This window comes from Macrobrachium nipponense, chromosome 3 (genome assembly GCF_015104395.2).
Source record: "Macrobrachium nipponense isolate FS-2020 chromosome 3, ASM1510439v2, whole genome shotgun sequence".
NCBI classification, from domain to species: domain Eukaryota; kingdom Metazoa; phylum Arthropoda; class Malacostraca; order Decapoda; family Palaemonidae; genus Macrobrachium; species Macrobrachium nipponense.
The window spans coordinates 147,271,517-147,289,361 of record NC_087202.1 but is presented as its reverse complement, the minus strand read 5'-3'; positions in this window follow the sequence as shown (position 1 = coordinate 147,289,361).

Here is a 17,845-nt window from a genome sequence, read left to right as displayed (position 1 = left end):
ACATTAACAAAATCAAGAGAAAGTATTACTCATTGATATTGCAGAACCTAGGACACCCAAATAGATGAGAAAGAAAGAAAGAAAAATTTATTTTAAGTATCAAGACCAAAAAATAGAAATAACAAGTGTATGGGATATGCTGTGGAAATTGTACTCGTAGTCATAGGAACACTAGGCACGACCCCAAGTTCCTTGAAAAGGAACCGAGAAAAACTAGATACCGAAGTAGCTCCAGGAATCATGCAGAAGAGTGTACTACAAGAAACACCGCATGAAGTGGGAAAAGTGATGGACTCCTAAGGAGGCAGGATGCAGCCCGGAACGCCTACGCAATGAAAACCTCCCGAGTGGCAGGCATACCTTTCGAATGTCACAAAAAATAAGCAAGTTATCAAAAATTACTTTCATCCTGTCAATCTATAAGAAAGAAACGCAAATTGCCTCTATTACAGTACCGCGATTGTGATCAGTATATACTAGTTATATAATAAAGCTAATAGACTAATGAAAGCAAATAATAGTACAATGATAATAAAGTTCATAGTTCGAGAACTGTCGACGTCCCTCTCCATTTCCGGACATTACATTGAAATACTAAACATTCCATAGCGACTCTTTTTCTCTTCCACCATCGCGCATTATTCGCCTTCGCTTGTTTTCACGCTGAATGGCAGCGAATACATCTCTCTTCCTCTCGAGGCTTCTACAGTCGTAGATTTTCCACCTCGTCTGTAACCTTCTCTGTAGACGTCGGAGGTCAGATGTTCTCTCCTGCGGAGTGGAAGATGCACGAAAACAATATTGGATGTTAGAGGACGTCGCCCCACGATGATATTGTTCGGCTTTTGGGTAATGAACAAGTTCTCAAAAGAGGAAGAAAACCATAAAGAAGTTGACGATGTCTGGATTCATGTGAAGAGATACACACCGTGAGTGCTTTATTATATAACTATTATATACTAATCACATTTGCGGCACTGTAATAGAGACAATTTGCATTTCTCTCTTATAGATTGACAGGATGAAAGTCATTTTTGATAACTTGCTTATTCTTTGTGACATTCGAAAGGTATGCCTGCCACTCGGGGGGGAAATTGGATTCCAAGTGATTTCTCTTTCTGTAGAAGATTCAGGTTACGGATCGGCGTCATGTAAATCAAGCTCTAGAAAAGAAGAAAAAAAACAAAAGAAACTTACGCAAGATGTAAGTTTTTCGTCAATAAGTACCATTACTGCATGTTCGAGGACGGAACTATAATTGTTGTATACAGCGGATCAAGTTACTTTCGAACAAGCACGAGTGACAATTCGGCTCAGTAAATCCCGTCTAGAGCAAATAACTTAATTAGTATTGTCAGCATAGAAGACAAACAGGCATTCATTTCTCGGAAGCGTAGTTTCTCTCTCTCTCTCTCTCTCTCTCTCTCTCTCTAGTGTTGTTAATCCATTCAATAATTAATGCATGACTAAGATAAATTACGTAGCAGAATGGACAAAAGTTTCTCGTTAATAAATGAACATTCCACTCTGTCTCTCATGTCTTCCTGTCATGCCTTGCAAAGGACTGGTCGGTCACTCTTTCATCTCCACTGATTACTTTAACCGTGGTTTCACTTATTCTTTCTCCTTTTCATTTCATATATCATCACTTTCCCCTCAAACATCTGGCAAGGATTCTGACGGAACCTGCAATAAGTGTTTCACCAGGTTAGCAGCAGCAATTTGATTCTACTGTGACCAAGTGCCGCAGAATTTTAACAAGGGACTGTGAAAGGTCGCTCAATTCCGTGACTGGAAAAAAATTCACAATAGTCAACTCTGGAAGCATACAAAAAACTTCGGAATTACCTGTAAGTATACTACGCACGTGCCTCTCACATTGATCATTGCAACTGATGGCCTGAAACCCCGCAGACCCTGTCATTTGCCTTTGTGTTTATTATGGTCATCGTTAAACTTGAACATCTAAGAATAGTAATATCAGGATCCTCTGGTTTAGGACAGACGGAATAATTTAGGGTAGAAGTATAGTTTAAAATTTCGTCTTTGTTATGGGAGAAATGTATTCATAGTAACTTAGGAACATCTAGACTCTAGAGCGTTAAAATGTAGAAGATTCTTATCGAGGCTTTTGTCGCCTCTTAATAAAAAACTGAATGTTCTCGAGAGGCCATGAATAAAACATGACACATTTAACTGGATTTCGTTAATAGAAGGTTAGTGAACGCTTTCGACATATCTTCAGGAAGTTTTTATTAAAGCAGAATGAAATGTAAATAGAGACGAAGAAAAATCTCACAGAAGTGAAATAATGAAGAGGTAACGGGAACAGAATACTAAATCAGGGAGTCGCTTCAAAGGGCCTGGGCAGAATTACAAGGTTTTCATATACATACATACATGAATTGCATTTATATGTCTTTATAATACGTGTACATATGCATGCATACATACACAGACACACACGCACGCACACACACGCGCACACACACACACACACACACACTATATATATATATATATATATAATATATATATATATATATATATATATATATATATATATATATATATATATATATATATATATATATATATATATATATAATATATAATGTATATCATGAAAAACATAACTTATATATTTTGGTTGTTACCGGTGACACCGGAAAGAAGGCAAGTGAAAAATACACAAACAACATATAAACATATATGTGCATGTGGAAATGTTAGTATTATGTATTCTGGATACATGTGGAAATAATGATTTGAGGGGAATTTCAAGCAATTACAAGCGGCAGGCTACTTGCTGATCCTGTAATGGATCAAAGCGATGAGTGATTGAGACCTATGAGCACCTGAAGTGTATAAGGTTATTTGGAGGGCATGTGACTCCGATAGGGGTATCAGAACGCAGATCCTTATGCTTTATCACTGATATCCGACACCCAAGGTCCTGTCAAAGGGGGCAAGCTTCTTTCATTGATAAAATAAGATATTATTATTTATTTATTTTTTTTTTTGTGGGTTTGGAGGGGAGTGTCTCCTTAAGATACTGAGACCTCACTTAAACAACGTCCAGCACAGAAATATCTTTCGGAAAATCCCTCACGCACTTTGTAATATAATTCTCTAACAGCACCATCTAATTAACAATCATATTAACAATCATATTCTCCTTGGAAGTGAACAAATATTGGAGCTGCAGCTCCAATATTTGAGTAATATATATACATACATATATATATATATGTAATAAATACATTTTAGAATTACATATCTGTAAATAAACCCATGACCTGAGGTCATTGGCGAATTAGGAGGGTCCTACGTGACCAAGGCAATCTAGATCACGCTATGCGATGTCTGCAGTAGCCTGGTTTAAGTTTGTTTTGAAATGTCATCATTTTGCATTACTGTTACTTTGTCATAACAACTTCCATGGGAAGCGGTTGACCTGTTAACCTACACCGGAAACTTGTAACTTCCGAGCCGGCGGACTACGTATGTTTTTATGTGAATCGCTGAGATAGCTAATGTTTCGCTATCGACGTGATGCTCTAAGACTTCAGTTCATTCTTAGCGACAAAACGGAACGGTCTCACGACCGAACTGTCTCTCTTGTTATGGAGTTTCAGAATAAAGTTGTACTATTTTCAACTTATCCGTTTGAATCATCTCCTTTACTTTAATAGGAACCGCCACTCTACTAAGATATCACATATGGAGAAAGCCAAGGAACCAGAACACTTACGAATGACAGTCGTAAGGAAAAACAAACAGTCTTTCGCAAAAGCGAAACGACTAAAATTGGTGGCAGCTATTGACGAAGAATAACATTAACAAGACCCATATCAGCCGACCGAAGAAATACAATCACCAACTTCAAGCTATAAGTCAAGTAACAGAGGAAACGGGATCTTTAATCAACGCAACATTTTATGAAGACGAAGATATGTCCTTCATCGAGAAGAATACAAGCATCAACATCGACGATTGAGTGACTGTTGTCACATATCTCTGAGAATCAACACCGGACGAGGAGCAGCATCGAACATCAACAGAAAGAAGAAACACATAAAGGAAACAACGCGCGATCACTAGCAAGGACGCGAAGAGTAGGCCACGAGGAAGCAACGCGAGGAAGAGGGCTGTGACGTCATCAATCTTGGACTTCATGCAACGCGAGGAAGAGAGGATACCGTGAACGTCATCACGACTTCCGACGCGAGGACGAGAGGAAAACTGACGTCACCCCATGTCAACAATCCTTCCACATATAACCCAGAGCTAAGTAGAATTTTATCTATTCAGGTTTTTTCTCAGTGAAGTGTTGTTCATCAGGAGTCGATCGTCCAATATTACAGGAGGTGAGTTGTTCGCCATCTTAATCTTCATTCATTACAGGAATCAATCTTCAACTACGAGTTCTCGCCCGCGGATTCTGTTTTCTCGTTGTTGCTAATCGTTTTCTTTCAGGAATTCTCCGTATAATATCTTTATCAAATTATCTGTATTTCTGTTATCTTTTTGTGGGATTTTCCTATTTTTTGTAACACATTTTTATTTTATATTGAATATGCGTTTTGCGCAGTGGACGTTCGTATCTATACAGTGCTAGTGAAACAGTTAGGAATCGTATCAGTCGGAAAAGACACGAATACAAGAGGAACACCTATAAAACCAAAAATCCAGAAGTAAAATTAACTTGGTTCAGGACACTAATTTTCCTGTTCAAGGTCCTGGAGGTAAATATAGTTTTGGGTTCTTCGAGTTCTACGCGTAAACAAGCTTCTATGGCTCAGCCTAGTGTTGTAGAACGGGAGGCAGTAATTGCCGACCGGTTAAATGAACATCAGGAAAACTGCAGCTCTCAAAATCACACTTGTAGGCGTCCAGGGAAAGGCATTCGATACAATTGAAAGTTTATTACTAAAGCCGACGTTTCACAACTACATTCTTACATCTTCAAGGCTGAAATACAGCGAGTTGACTCTTAATAATTATTCATAAAAATATTTATCATAATCATAACTAAAATCACTACAGTAAATATCTTTATTTAAAATTTAATGTTAACATAAAATTCATATACAAAAACACCATTGACACGAAAATAAGGACCTACCCAGACGAGAGTTTAAAAGGAAACTGTTAACACAAGGAGAAAGAGAAAAAATAAAGAAATAAAAATGATAAACAATAAGGCACGCACGTACAATAAGGCATCGACAAGACAAATAGGGTCATCAAGCAATGAACAGTTGAGTAGATGATGTTTTTGTGTTTAATGATGGGACCAGTTAATTTTATCATTATGGACTCTTAAGGTTGTTAAGTCATTGTTTTTTTCTGAGTTTGTCCCATTATTTGAAAATCTTTGTTGTCTATGGAAGTTGTTTTGCATAATTTGGAATGTTTCTCTATATTGGATTGTTTTAGGCTGGGCATCTCCTTCAGGTACTAAAACTAACTCCTCTGTGTGCGTCATGCGACCCTTAGTAGCGCTTGTTACAGTAAGCGTCAAAAGTGAGGCTAACAAATTTCAAAATCAATCGTACTTTAGAAAACTCGTGGAGTTGCCAGTTAATATATTTTAAAATTACTGTTATCCTCTTTATCTGATAATACGCAGTGATTAACTGTAGAACCACAGAAGGTATTTACCCAGTGAATAGGCAGTGCTAGTTCAATAATTGTTTATTAAAAGAAAAAGAATTTCCCCGTTAAAACATCTGCGGCTCTCAATGTGTGATATCGAGCATTCACCATTGAGTAGCAGCAGGAACCGAGTGCATAAGCGTTGGCCTAATGTGATTTGTAAATTAACTTTCTACTTATATAGCGTTATATCGAAAGTTATTCTGATTTATTTGATAAAGCACCAAGAAGATTAGCATCTGATGAAACGAAATATAAAAAAAGACACAGTTGGTGTGAAAAAAGAAAAAAAACGAAATCCGAGTTATATGAGCTGGCTACATGGTTAAGACTATTTCAATAATCAAGGAAATATATTTTCCAGCATTTATTTAATAATTTCATCGAATTTTCTCAATTGTGCAAATGTTTTTGCATGTGGAATTGCGATCAGTGTCGCATCACACAAGTATTTTCGTGGGTTTACACCCTTTTTTTTTTCAGTGCATAAGTGAGACTATTCTTGCCCATACGATACGGAGTGTGAATATGCATAGCGAGCATTATTTTAATTTTAATTCGATATCTTCTCTCTCTCTCCTCTCTCTCTCTCTCTCTCTCTCTCTCTCTCAGACCTTTTCATCTGGCCAGGAATAACCAGAGGTCTGTTTATGGATTGAGCAATAGGCCTATCTATCCTTTAGAAAACGGAGTCTTGATAGAAAGAGTAAAATCAGTACTTGCTCACTGTCCCGCCGTCCACTTCTTATAATGGTATAAGACGGCGACAGTTTGTATGTCTTTTCTGTGACTGTTATACACAAGCATTGTGGTTCTTTTTTCCCTTTCTCGTCTGAGTGAGATCTAGTAGATTTTGGTTTCTTCTCAGAATAATGATGATGACTCGAACGAACTGAGTTAACTTAACAACTTTATTTCTTAGCTCCATCACTGGATTATAGGAAGGATTGGTCGGATGACCGCTCATTTGAGAAATCTAAGTTGAACTGAAATATAGGAGGATCGCTTCGATAGCGTAACACTAGCTATCTCAGCGTTTCTACAATAATAACAAGAATAAAATGAACACGTAGCCATAACGGCTCGGAAGTCATGTGTTTTCCGCTACAGGTGAATAGGTCAACCGCTTCCCATGGAAGGTGTTGTGACCTGTTTACCAAAACACACCAAAATGATTATACATGTGCATAGCATGGTCTAGTTTTCACGTCCTGTTATGGCGTTGCGGTTTATACTCCTAATTCGCCAATGACCCCTTGGGTCAGTGGGTTTTTATTTACAGATATGGAATTTATCTGTTTACAAGATGTAATAAGTTACACTTGTACATAGTACATCCTTTATTTAGTTACGACTTCCGTTTTCGGAGTAACTGTCTCATCATCAGGTCTGACACAAAAATACAAAAAGAAAAAATGGAAAAATCATTATAAATTACAAACGATCATTAGAATACAGTAGAGTTACATAAAAGATTACATTGTATATATATATATATATATATATATATATATATATATATATATATATATATATATATATATATATATATTTAAGCTTTTCTCACTGTAGGGTTTTATTCCACAACATTAATGAGCCATTAACAAGCCATTCATGCTGAAAGGAACAATAATTCAATCGCAACACAAACATTATTACAGTACTATGCTATAATATGAACAAATCAGGAAATTCTTGAATACTAAACATAAAAAAATAAAACCTAGCCCAGTGGTAAGCTATGCAATTCAGAATTATAAATAGATTACAATGCTATACAAATATGGTCACAATGAACATACATAAATTAAATAGCCAGAACCTTTGCACTGTATCTCCAGTAAACTCAGGAACCATTAGCTTTGACACACTACACCACGCCTATAGCCTTCAACACAGGGTTACCTCGGTAGCCTACAACAACAGAAATCAACATGAAAATAGAAAGGAAAATAGAATCTAGCCCAATGGTAGTCTACACAAAATCAGATTTAACATTGGAACTTACAAGGACACATTACCTAGTTCTAGATCGCAAATTTCTTTGGCATAAGTAAATGACTCTTTAACTGTATACTGATTACATGTTACAGGGGCTAAAATAGGAACAAGAAACTTAGACAAATGGTAGTTGAAAGTACCTATAGCTGATATGTTTGGTCTGAATGGGCCACCTTTCCTTGTTCACCTTGGGGAAACCATAGAGCACTCCAGATTTAGATCCAGATATAAATAGATCGTTAAAGTACGTATGTTCATCTAGAACACTATCAGAGTTCAACTTTCCTAAGAATCTGTTAATACTTTATTTCCTTATTGAGTAATTTTAAAACAGAATGTCGTCCTTAACTAATTCGAATTTAGTGAGGTGGCCAAGGATAAATTGCATCTTACTTGAATATTCACACACACACACACACACACACACACATATATATATATATATATATATATATATATATATATATATATATATTGTTAGCAAGTGCCAAGTATCTGGTTACCATTCATCAATTATTACCTCACCAAAAGCCAGACACCTGAACCCTCATAACACGTTTAAACGACTGAATACTCTAAAGGCAACAGTGATCCCTTAAAACACTTACCAGTATTGCAGAAAATCAGACTAAGTTCATCAAAACAGATGTGAGGTAATCTTTGTAAGTAATAAATTAATCAAAGGGCATCACTCCATCAACGACCTTAAAAGTCTAAGTATTTCCCTGACTGCATAAGTCTAAGTACTTCCTGGTTCTAAGTCACTTTAAGTATATTGAAGGAAAGTAAATCATTACCACTCTATGTTTCTACCTATCATCAATATAATCATATGCAATATACTGGTATAAATGAAAACACTTATAAAAATTTTAAATACGAAAATTTATTATTAAACTCAAAATTTATGAGTGAAATTCACAATATCAGGGAAAATTACTGTTACTTGAAAACAAAGTAAAGTTTAATAATTCTTGAATCAAATTAAGTAAAATTAAATCAAAAATTAATTTATCACAAAATTCAAGAAAATTATTCAATCAAAATTCAAAAGTGTTAGGCAATAATTGAAAATTTTTAAGTTAATTCACAAGTGCTAAACAATAATAAAACTTGAAAAGAATTCTAAGTAAATGCAAATTAATTCACAAGTGTTAAATTTACTTAAATGTGCAATGATTTAGTAATGAAAATAACTAAGTCAATTAAATTGTGAATGCAAATGAAAAATATAAAATAAAAAGGCACACTTCAATAAGAAAAATGAACAAGTGCACAAACAGTGGAACAAAACAAACACACAAAAATATGCAATGTGTGTAAAAGTGTTAAATCCTTTTCACTCAAAACACTGTAACCAACAGTTTTTACCAAACCTTCACAACCATCTGTTATTAGTTAACCACAGTTCCTATCAATTATTAGTTAACCACACTCCCTATCCATTATTAGTTGCAACTAATAAAAATATAACACTTACCTTTTTGGTATACCAACTTCTTTCTTTCTCTTGCTGCAGCTTGTATATCACACTTTCACAAAAACAGGCGCCGTTATGAAACAATGTTTGTTCAGATTCCACAAAAGAAACCAAATAACACTAAATAAACTCTAAGAAATATCAAATATGAAATTCTAAGTTACGAGTGACCAATTTACGTTACGTTAATATAATCTCAAGGATGTCGCGGAGAGAGAGAGAGAGAGAGAAAGATTTAGGAAAGCAACCGGATCTCGCAGACCCTCTAATCTTACAGTGTTGACATAAAAGTTAAACATTCATAGCTTCGAATGGACAAAGAGAATCTCTCTATCTTTTTTACATTCTACGTTTATAATATATATATTCTTTTTAGAATATGTTATGTTACACAAATTCTGAACACATGTTTTAAATACATTTACATATCCTATCTAAGTTCTATCTAGGAATCTGACAAAAATGTTACATCAATCTACATACATTTCAAAGAGGGGAAACATGCATTTTGAAAGTAGCAATACATATATATATATATTATATATATATGTGTGTGTGTGTGTGTATGTATGATATATATCATATATATATATATACGTATATATATATATATATATATATATATATATATATAATATATATATATATATATATATATATATATATATATATATATATATTTATATATATATATATATATATATATATATATATATATTATATATATATATATATATATATATATATATATATACCTGTGTGTGTGTGTATGTGTATGTGTGTATTATATAAATCCCCCAAAGAATCATGAATTTCTGTTATCGAACTGATCACTGGTTGTATGTGGAAATAGGAATTTGGGTGATATCACGCCCTTTTGACACGGCCACTTACGCAAATTCAGTCTTAAATATCACGGTTGGAATGTGATTAGAAGATTAGAGGTAAAAGGTTGAAGTGAAAAAGGTGGAGTTAGGATTGTGGGTAGAGGTGGAGGTAGAGGTCGATGGGGAGCCTGAGAGGGGGTTTAGTTGGGGTCTGTCGTCTTCCGACTTAACCAGGTGGTGATTTTGACGGGTGTTCTGGTTGCTTGCGACCGTCTTTCTTATTTTTTATATAGAGAGTCTGTTCCCCAGGAGCAAGGACAGGTCCTGGTGACGGTCTTCATGGTTCTGTCTTTGCCTAAATAACAGACAATGGCCCCGCATTGTAAGCCTTGCTATACTGGGAAACTAGGCCTAGTCACCTGAAGGTAGCAGCAGCAAAGAGCCTTTCTCGATTATGGTGTTTTATGCTCGGTTTCACATGCTCTCTTTTTCTCTCTTTTTCTCTTTCTCTCTCATTTGCTCTCCTTCTCTATTTTGCTCTCTTGTCTCCTTGAAGAATCTTTATTTTCACTTCTTTATTTTGCTCTCTTTTGCTTTCTTCTCTCCTCGAAGAATTTTTGCACTTATTTTTGGCCTCTTTCTCCTTATGTTTGGATATCTAGATGGTTGTAAAAAGGATTTTTGATTGATAAGGTGTTATTATCATGAGCTTTATGAATTCGTGTTTGGTTTACCACAATCTTTCAACTGTTTTAGTATGAATACGTTAAAAACTATCATGGTTGAGTCTTCCTCTCGCTTATCGAGTCCTAGAAGCTAAAATCAGAACTACAATCCACACCCCACTTCTCTGTTAAATCTAGGTGCATTCATGGTCGATTATGTTTAATGTTACGTAGATTTTCCCTTTATATTCTATTGATACTTGCATGCCACGCCTACACCTCTTTATTTCTCGTGAACTGTTTACGTTTTTTGTTAGTCCTTCCTCTGTCTTCACACTCAACGGTTGGTTCTTATTAAGCTACAATATCAAAATACACAATGTATGGTACAATAAAACAATCACAGTTGAAAATACAAATAAGGACCAACCGTTGAGTGTGAAGACAGAGGAATGACTAACAAAAAACGTAAACAGTACACGAGAGGTAAAGAGGTGTAGGCGTGGCATGGGTGTTCAGGAGGGCACCAGTTTTTTTATAAACAGTGATTCATTAATTGCTACAATCTTATGACTGGAAACTCTGCCCAAAACCTTTAAGTCCTTGTACTGAATAGAATGCCTGCATTTATGTGCCAAGGGAAATATGGAAACGAAAACTGAAATAAGGAGAAAATCAAGACAAAAAGTAATGAAACAAGAATAGGTACGTATAATGATAATAATATTAGACAATGGTCTATCATTATTTAATTCATCTTTTCTTTATACTACATCACACGAGAACTGCGTCGCCTGTTTTGGTTGATTCAGCGTTGAATTATAAATGACGGTAATTCCACGTAGGTCAAATGGAGAAGAGCTCTTAATATTTTGACATCATCCTCCATTCCTAATCATTATCTCGACCTAATGATGAACTTGACGATGGTCTGACGTAAAACAGACGCAAAACTATTCAATTCTAGGTCTTGGAGCTTGCGAATGAGAATATAAACATTGCTCGTAATAGTTGATTTTAGAACTGTAATTTTTACTCAATAATAAAAATGTATAAAATACTTTTTTTTTACATTTATGATCAGTTTTTTTACTTAATAATTCGGTCTCCGTTGTGGGGTAGTGCCGTCAGTACACCTAATGTGGTGCACTGTAGGCATTATTTGTGCTCTGTTGCAGCGTCCATTCATCCCCTAGCTGCAACCCCTTTCATTCCTTTTACTGCACCTCCATTCCATAGTCACTTCCATCTTACTCTCCACCCTCTCATAACAAATTGTTAATAGTGCAACTACGAGGCTTTACGCTTGTTACACATTTTAAATCTTTTTCGCTGTCTGCGCTGAATGACCTCATAGGTCCCAGTGCTTGGCTATTGGCTTAAATTCTATATTCTATTCTATGCTAATAAGTCGACACTTTTGGCTGGGCGTTGCCATAACATTATAAACAAATAAATAAGCAACAAGAGTGTTGCGTATTATAAAAAATGAATCAGTCTCCTGAAATCAGATGACTAAGGCATCGGTACGCATCTGAAACTCCGCCTTCGATTATTAAGATAAATAAAGGTAGTCTTCGCATTTGTCAAATTCCCCGTTTCATTTATAACTGATAACTTGTTTCTCAGAGATTTCCCGTCTCCAGAAGATGGGAAAAAGTTCGCATTTTTATTCACAAAAATACAGATAATTCTGCTCGACTGTCTCCGTAGGGCGGTAGTGCCGTCAGTGTACCTCATGCTCTGCACTGCAGGCATTACTTAAGATTCTGTGCAACTTCCCTCAGCCCCTAGCTGCAACCCCTGTCATTCCTTACTGTACTTCCGTTCATTTTCTCTTTCTACCATCTTACTTTCCACCCTCTCCTGACAATTCATTCATAGAGCAAACTGCGAGGCTTTCCTCCTGTATACCATGTTATTGTCAGTTTAAATGACGTTCAACAGAATAGGCAACAGAAATGCGAACAGTTAACAACGGAATTACCTATTTGGGCGGCAGAGCGCTTCCTTCATATGCGTTCTTCGTTGTGGAACCGTACTGCCACTGACACTTGACCTACTCAGAAGTTTACTTCGAAGAATTTTTAAGTCAATGTTCACTTAACTGAATATGAACCTAGCACGGGGTTGGAGAACTATTGATATATATTTATAAAGAACCATCAACTCTCACACAGCTATAATATGTGGACCTACAACCATAATTATCTTTATCATATTATTATTATAATAGAATGGAGAGTTGAATGGAATAAGTAAGAGCTCGGCAACACAGATCAGAACACCAGAAATTCAATTCCATGAACCAAGGACTACACCCAAGAGCAAATAAGGACAGGATACACACACCACGTAGAGGAGGAGGAGGAAGAGGACCACTCAGCATAGAGGAGGGCATAAGCAGCATCGCAAGCGGATGTCTGGCCACCAGCTCAGAATCGGTAACAAAATTAGAATTGAAATATAGATTTAAGATTAAACCTAAGGGCTGCGACCTATGATTTTTATGAAGTTGATACACGACACAAGAGTGGATATGATATTTGAGAATTTCGCAGACATTGCCACATAAATTCTGTTGATGGATCATACAGTGAAATGCAATAAAGCTGCTGTGTTCCCTGGGCATCGAAATCTCTGCTTTCCTTTTTGAAACTAATCCACTTTTACTTCCTACCATGGAAGGCACACCATCTGTTGCCAAAACCTATAAAGTTTTTCAATTGAAAGATTGAATTTTTCCATTTAATTTTTGTTTTTGCACTTCACGAACAAAAATATCCTCATTTGTCGTGGTTCCTTTCATTGGTTGCAATCCAAGCATTTAATGCTTGGATTGCAACCAATGAAAGGAACCACGACAAATGAGGATATTTTTCGTGAAGTGCAAAACTTAATGGAAAAATTCAATCTTTCAATTGAAAAAACTTTATAGTTTGGCAACAGATGGTGTGCCTTCCATGGTAGGAAGTAAAAGTGGATTAGTTTCAAAAAGGAAAGCAGAGATTTCGATGCCCAGGGAACACAGCAGCTTTATTGCATTTTCACTGTATGATCCCATCAACAGAATCTTATGTGCAATGTCTGCGAAATTCTCAAATATCATATCCACTCTTGTGTCGTGTATCAACTTCATAAAATCATAGGTCGCAGCCCTTGGGTTTAATCTTTAAATCTAAACTATATTTCAATTCTAATTTTTTTTTGTTTTACCGATTCTGAGCTGGTGCCAGACATCCGCTTGCGATGCTGCTTATGCCATCCTCTATGCTGAGTGGTCCTCTTCCTCCTCCTCCTCTACGTGGTGTGTGTATCCTGTCCTTATTTGCTCTTGGATGTAGTCCTTGGTTCATGGGAATTGAATTTCTGGTGTTCTGATCTGTGTTGCCGAGCTCTTACTTATTTCCATTCAACTCTCCATTCTATTATAATAATAATATGATAAAGATAATTATGGTTGTAGGTCCACAATATTATAGCTGTGTGAGAGTTGATGGTTCTTTATAAATATATATCAATAGTTCTCCAACCCCGTGCTAGGTTCATATTTAGTTTAAGTGAACATTGACTTAAAAAATCTTCGAAGTAAACTTCTGAGCAGTCAAGTGTCAGTGGCAATACGGTTCCACAACGAAGAACGCATATGAAGGAAGCGCTCTGCCGCCCAAATAGGTAATTCCGTTGTTAATGTTCGCATTTCTGTTGCCTATTCTGTTGGAACGTCATTAAATGACAATAACAGGTATAACAGGAGGAAAGCCTCGCAGTTGCTCTATGAATGAATTGTCAGGAGAGGGTGGAAAGTAAGATGGTAGAAAGAGAAAATGAACGGAAGTACAGTAAAAGGAATGACAGGGTTGCAGCTAGGGGCTGAAGGGAAGTTGCACAGAATCTTAAGTAATGCCTGCAGTGCAGAGCATGAGGTACACTGACGGCACTACCGCCCTACGGAGACAGTCGAGCAGATTTATCTGTATTTTGTGAATAAAATGCGAACTTTTTCCCATCTTCTGGAGACGGGAAATCTCTGAGAAACAACGTTATCAGTTATAAATGAAACGGGGAATTTGACAAATGCGAAGTCTACCTTTATTTATCTTAATAATCGAAGGCGGAGTTTCAGATGCGTACCGATGCCTTAGTCATCTGATTTCAGGAGGACTGATTCATTTTTTATAATACGCAACACTCTTGTTGCTTATTTATTTGTTTATAATGTTATGGCAACGCCCAGCCAAAAGTGTCGACTTATTAGCATAGAATAGAATATAGAATTTAAGCCAATGGCCAAGCACTGGGACCTATGAGGTCATTCAGCGCAGACAGCAAAAAAGATTTAAAAGTGTAACAAGCGTAAAGCCTCGTAGTGCACTATTAACAATTTGTTATGAGAGGGTGGAGAGTAAGATGGAAGTGACTATGGAATGGAGGTGAGTAAAAGGAATGAAAGGGGTTGCAGAGGGGTAGGGGATAGAATGGACGCTGCAACAGAGCACAAATAATGCTTACAGTGCACCCACATTAGGTGTACTGACGGCACTACCCACAACGGAGACAGAATTATAAGTAAAAAAAAAACTGATCATAAATGTAAAAAAAAAAAAAATAAAAAAAAAAAGTATTTTAGTACATTTTTATTATTGAGTAAAAATTACAGTTCTAAAATCAACTAATACGAGCAATGTTTATATCTCATTCTCAAGCTCCAGACCTAGAATAAATAGTTCTGCGTCTGTTTTACGTCAGACCATCGTCAAGTTCATCATTAGGTCGAGATAATGATTAGGAATGGAGGATAACGTCAAAATATTAAGAGCTACCCTCCATTTGACCTACGTGGAATTACCGTCATTTATAATTCAACGCCGAATCAACCAAAACAGGCGACGCAGTTCTCGTGTGATGTAGTATAAAGAAAAGATGAATTAAATAATGATAGACCATTGTCTAATATTATTATCATTATACGTACCTATTCTTGTTTCATTACTTTTTACTTGATTTTCTCCTTATTTCAGTTTTCGTTTCCATATTTCCCTTGGCACATAAATGCAGGCATTCTATTCAGTACAAGGACTTAAAGGTTTTGGGCAGAGCTTCCAATCATAAGATTTTAACAATTAATGAATCACTGTTTATTAAAAAAACTGGTGCCCTCCTGAACACCCATGCCACGCCTACACCTCTTTACCTCTCGTGAACTGTTTACGTTTTTTGTTAGTCATTCCTCCTGTCTTCACACTCAACGGTGTGGGCCTTATTTGTATTTTCAACTGTGATTGTTTTTTTTTTTATTGTACCATACATTGTGTATTTGATATTGTAGCTTAATAAGAACCAACCGTTGAGTGTGAAGACAGAGGAAGGACTAACAAAAAACGTAAACAGTTCACGAGAGGTAAAGAGGTGTAGGCGTGGCATGCAAGTATCAATAGAATATAAAGGGAAAATCTACGTAACATTAAACATAATCGACCATGAATGCACCTAGATTCAACAGAGAAGTGGGGTGTGGATTGTAGTTCTGATTTTAGCTTCTAGGACTCGATAAGCGAGAGGAAGACTCAACCATGATAGTTTTTATCGCTATTCCTACTAAAACAGTTGAAAGATTGTGGTAAACCCAAACACGAATTCATAAAGCTCATGTATAACACCTTATCAATCAAAAATCCTTTTTACAACCATCTAGATATCCAAACATAAGGAGAAAGAGGCCAAAAATAAGTGCAAAAAATTCTTCGAGGAGAGAAGAAAGCAAAAGAGAGCAAAATAAAGTGAAAAAAAAGATTCTTCAAGGAGACAGAGAGAGCAAAATAGAGAAGGAGAGCAAAAGAGAGAGAAAGAGAAAAAAAGAGAGAAAAAGAGAGCATGCGAAACCGAGCATAAAACACCATAATCGAGAAAGGCTCTTACTGCTGCTACCTTCAGGTGACTAAGCCTAGTTCCGGGCAAAGCAAGGCTTACAATGGTGGGCCATTGTCTGTTATTTAGGCAAAGATAGAACCACGAAGACCGACACCAGGACCTAGTCCTTGCACCTGGGGAACAGACTCGCTATATAAAAAATAAGAAAGACGGTCGCAAGCAACCAGAACACCCGTAAAATCACAAACTGGTTAAGTCGGAAGACGACAGACCCCAACCAACCCCTCTCCCAGGCTCCCCCTACCTCTACCTCTACCTCTACCCACAATGCAAACTCCACCCTTTTCACTGCAACCTTTTACCTCAAATCTTCTAATCAGATTCCAACCGGGATATTTAAGACTGAATTTGCGCAAGTGGGCATGTCAAACTGGCGTGATATCACCCAAATTCGTATTTCCACATGTAACCAGTGATCAGTTCGATCCAGTGAAGCATTATTGTATAACAGAAATTCATGGTTTTTTGGGGGGATTTATATATATTACACACGCACACACATATATATAACACACACACACACACACACACACACACACACATATATATATATCATATATATATATATATATATATATATATATATATATATATACATATATATATTGTATATATATATATATATATATATATATATATATATATATATATATATATATATTTATATTTATATATAGAACACTATCAAAGTTCAACTTTCTTTAGAATATGTTAATACTTTCCTCCTTATTGAGTAACTTTAAAAGAATGTCGTCGTTAACTAATTCGAATTTAGTGAGGTCATCAAGGATAAATTGCATCTTACTTAAATATTCATCTATACACACACAAACACCCACACACACACACTACACACACACACACACACACACACACACACACACACATATATATATATATATATATATATATATATATATAATATATATATTATATATATATATATATATATATATATATATATATATATATATATATATATATATATATATATATATATGGATAGTGTGTGTGTATTAATATTTAAGTAAGAAGCAATTTATCCTTGATGACCTCACTAAATTCGAATTAGTTAACGACGACATTCTTTTAAAGTTACTCAATAAGGAGGAAAGTATGAAACAGATTCTTAAGAAAGTTGAACTTTGATAGTGTTCTAGATGAACATACGTACTTATAACGATCTATTTACATCTGGATCTCAACTACCATTTGTCTAAGTTTCTTGTTCCTATTTTAGCCCCTGTAAGATGTAATCAGTATACAGTTAAAAATTCATT